Here is a 4,555-nt window from a genome sequence, read left to right as displayed (position 1 = left end):
GTGTTTTTTCTATACTAGGCATGTGAGGCAGAAGAACCGGAAGGGTTTCCATATATGGAGAGAAGTTGAACAGTGCGAAAAGAAGAGAAAAATTGTAAACTAACAAAACGTCATATATTTAGGAACAGAGGGAGTAGGAGCCTGCTACGAAGGGCACAAACATTCTCCATATTCACCACTTAATTTGAAATGTTTTGCATCCGGTTCAAATAAAAATTCGTACGTGTGAGAGTTGGTTTCGCCAGACTATGAGCTCAATATGATTCATTGGATGCCCTTTCTTACTGTGCATAGACACGTGCTGGTGCTGGGAATAGAGAATTTTGGCGGCAACAACACCACCGCACATGCCATGCCCGAGCCATGGACCCCATGTGTTAAACGTGTTGGAAGTAAACCCGACATACCCTCCCAGCTGGCGGTGTTTGGGTCATGTACGAGCATGTATCCAATTAGTATTTGAGTCAGAGTTAGTCTAGGAGTAGTATTACTCTAGATAGCTTAGCTTTCGTACTATATATATGTACGTACCCCTGGACTTGTAACACCACCGTGAGATCAATAAAGCAATACACCAGGCTCGAGACGGGCCTGTGGCAATCATCCAAATACTTGTGTGCGTGCGTTTGTTTCCGGCCGGCTGGCCGCCGTGCACGTACGTGTGATTTTGGTGTTGCCTACGGAAAGATTGATTAGGAGCAGACTAGCTAGTACAAGCTAGCTTTGCACTACGGTGTGTATCGACGTAAAGCACTTCGTCGAGATTGTCGGCAAAGTTTGTTCGTCATCGTCCATAGTCGGTCGTATCACCGTCGCCGGAAAGTACTCGGCGTCGGGTTTGGGCCAACACGGCTGTCTTCATCGTCACTACTCTCGGCCACTGTAGGTTTAGCACTTTGCGACCCTGTCCGCGTCTTGGCGCTTGCCCAGAAGATCTCACTGTTGAGTGGCCGGTCGATTAGGCGGCAGATCGAGCCGTGACACATGACAACTCCACGAGATTTCTAAGCTAGAGATGCCCCTTACGTCGAGTGACCAGTAGATTGGGCGGCCGATCGAGCTCACTGTCAAAGTGTCAAGTGACCAGTCGATTGGGCGGCGGTAAATGCCACACACATGTTTGTCACTTTCTACCTTAAAAATTCTTTGTACGTCAATCGTCGTTAATGCAACAATGATGTGGTACCTGGTTCAATTTTTACCAAGAAGGCAAATTTTACAATAGTATCTCTTAGAGCATCTACAATCGGACCCATCCTCGCTCCAAATGCCCAGGTGGGCTGTCGGTGTCTGGACAAAAGATAAGTCATCCAACTGGCTCCCAGAAGATCATCTACAGCCAGGCACCCAAAACCCTTCATAAATATCCGGACGGACGGTCCGGCCGATGGCCAGTAAAAAAAGCCGGTGTGAGGGTGATGATCGGAGCAGAAGACAACGGGTACTCAGCCAAAGGATTATGTAAAGCCGAAACGATGGAGAACAACTTAGTGCCACATAAGCAAAATTTGGGGCCAGATATCCACAAGTTGCCTTTATTTAATGAAAATATACCGTGAAACTATTGTTTTACGGTTGGTGCTTCAAAAAAAAATCCACAAGTTGCACATGCTTCAGTAATTCATTGGGGCATGCAGGTGCGGAGGCACGCAAATGCCCAGCCGTGCCGACAACATGATTGCTTCGCGGTCCACAAACTCGTTTGGTTTCCTGCATGGTTTTAAGTTTTACTTTTTAAACCTTGATGAATTTGTCGTCAACTTCCAGCAGTTAAAGCTTGGTAAGCTTTTAAAACAACTGTTAAGACGTATTCAAAAATGGTTTATTTCAAAGTTCTCGTCATAACAAACACGAATATACATATGAAACTTTGGGTTTAACAAATATAACCGATTCAAAATTGAAGGTACAAAAAAATGGTGTCGGTGCCTCAAGTCGCCTCCCGCACATGCTTGCCATATATGTTGTCGGTTTGTAAATCGTGTCAGGTTAGCAGCATAGTGTACTCTTGTGGTTTGTACTGATCACGATCTCTAATTCATCGCCACCTGATTTCGAGACCGATGACCCATTTATAAATAGAAGAGAAAGCTCAAGGACCAATCACAGCATAGTACATATACGTTTTGTAGCTCCTAGCGCTGAGCTATCGTTGCCAGTACGTGTTCCGGGGTGAGCAAATGGCGCCGGCGGCGACGGCCGGCCGGAGACCAGCCTCGTCTACAACGGCGTCGGAGGCGGAAGCGAAGGACGCCGAGAACCTCCGTCTCATCGAGGAGATGACCTCCAACGTGGACTCCGTGCAAGAGCGAGTCCTGGCCGAGATCCTCTCCCGGAACGCCGCAACGGAGTACCTCAGGGACTGCGGCGGCCCCACCGACCGTGCCACCTTTCGGGACAAGGTGCCGGTGGTGTCGTACGACGCTCTGAAGCCGTACATCCAGCGCATCGCCAACGGAGACAGGTCGCCCATCATGTCGACGCACCCCGTCTCCGACTTCCTCACCAGCTCCGGCACCTCCGGCGGCGAGCGCAAGCTGATTCCCAGCACCGCCGAGGAGGGCCGCCGACGCCAGCTTCCCTTCAGCCTCCTTAAGGCACTCATGAACTTGTAAGTCCACTGATCTATACTGTAGCCCTCATTTCCATGCAAAAGCAGAGAGTGATGGACGTGCTGAATGTGCAGGCACTTCCCTGGGCTTGACAAGGGAAAGGGGCTCTACTTTCTCTTCGTCAAGTCGGAGAGCAAAACACCGGGCGGGCTCACGGCGTGGCCGATGATGACAAGCATTTACAAGAGCGAGCAGTTCAAGGGCCCCTTGCGCGACCACACGAGCCCGAGGGCGGCCGTGCTCTGCGCCGACACGTCACAAAGCATGTACGCGCAGATGGTGTGCGGCCTGTGCCAGCGCCACGACGTCCTCCGCGTCGGCGCCGCCTTCGCCTCCGGCCTCTTGCGCGCCATCCGCTTCCTCCAGCTCAACTGGGAGCAGCTCGCCGCCGACATCGAGGCCGGCACGCTCGCCCCGTGCGTGAGCGACGCGTCGGTGCGCGAGGCGGTCGCCGGCATCCTCCGCCGCCCGGACCCCGAGCTCGCCCAGCTCGTCCGGGACGAATGCCGCACGGGCGAATGGGCCGGCATCATCCCGCGCATCTGGCCCAACGCGAGGTACCTCGAGGCCATCGTCCGGCCTTGGAATACTACACCGACGGCCTTCCGGCCTTGGAATACTACACCGGCGGCCTGCCGTTGGTGTCCATCTCCTACGCGTCCTCCGAGTGCTACTTCGGCATCAATCTTCAGCCGCTGTGCAACCCGACCGACGTTTCTTACACCATCATGCCCAACATGGCCTACTTCGAGTTCCTCCCCGTGGACGACACCACCACAGGCGAGGCCGTGGCACCAGAAGGTGACGCGGCCCGGCTGGTAGACCTCGCCCGCGTGGAGGCTGGGCGGGAGTACGAGGTGGTGATCACCACCTACGCCGGGCTCAACCGGTACCGCGTCGGCGACGTGCTCCGCGTGGCGGGCTACCACAACGCCGCTCCGCGGTTCACGTTCGTCCGCCGCAAGAACGTGCTGCTCTCCGTCGAGTCCGACAAAATCGACGAGGTCGAGCTGCAGCGCGCCGTGGAGCGGGCCTCGGAGCTGCTCCGGCCGCACTGCGCGTCCGTGGCGGAGTACACCAGCCACGCGTGCACCAAGCGCATCCCGGGGCACTACGTCATCTACTGGGAGCTGCTGACCACCGGCGACGAGGCTGTGGGCAAGGAGACCCTCGACGGGTGCTGCCTGGAGATGGAGGAGGCCCTGAACGCGGTCTACAGGCAGAGCCGGGTGGCGGATGGGTCGGTCGGGCCGCTCGAGATTCGGGTCGTCCGGCCCGGCACCTTCGAGGAGCTCATGGACTACGCCATCTCTTGCGGCGCGTCCATCAACCAGTACAAGGTGCCCCGCTGCGTCGCTCTCCCGCCCGTCATTGAGCTGCTCGACTCGTGTGTCGTGTCCGCCCACTTCAGCCCTGGCTTACCGCATTGGACCCCAGCACGGCGCAACGACTAGAAGGAGACAACTCGTCGGGTCATGCTCGCCAATGCTTGGGATGATTGATTTCCTTGGGTATGAAGTGCTTCAGCTGGCCTTGGTCCTAGATTGTTGTTGATCGGATGTGTGGTTTTCACTCCCTTCTTTAATAAATCGTGCTTTGTTTGATATTTCAACTTTGTACGTAGAATTGCTCATACTCAGCTGTCTATGTGTCTCACATTGTTCGTGACGCGGTCTAGGTGTCATGTGCCTCGTCTCCTCGCCTTCCTTGGCTGCAGTTCGAGCTTTTCAACAAAGAGCATTTTTTATTAACTTATAATGTAGCATCAAGCGATATAATCACAACAACACTAGTAGAAAAGGGGGCAAAGGTTCAGGCCGGGTAAGCCCATTAGTCCCGGTTCAGTCTAGAACCGGGACCAATGGGTGCATTGGACCCGGTTCGTGAGCCCAGGGGGCCGGCCGGGCCACGTGGGCCATTGGTCTCGGCTCGTCTGGACCTTT

At 54.6% G+C, this 4,555-nt stretch overlaps 1 pseudogene; it reads left to right on the top strand.

The window, feature by feature from the left end:
• The first annotated feature begins 562 nt into the window (after positions 1–562).
• Positions 563–4,218, top strand: LOC123184865 (indole-3-acetic acid-amido synthetase GH3.8-like; annotated as a pseudogene).
• Positions 4,219–4,555: the final 337 nt, after the last annotated feature.

The sequence above is a fragment of the Triticum aestivum genome, chromosome 2A (genome assembly GCF_018294505.1).
Source record: "Triticum aestivum cultivar Chinese Spring chromosome 2A, IWGSC CS RefSeq v2.1, whole genome shotgun sequence".
In the NCBI taxonomy this organism is placed as follows: Eukaryota; Viridiplantae; Streptophyta; class Magnoliopsida; order Poales; family Poaceae; genus Triticum; species Triticum aestivum.
Note: the sequence above shows the minus strand (reverse complement) of the source record. Positions and strands in the feature narration are given on the sequence as shown.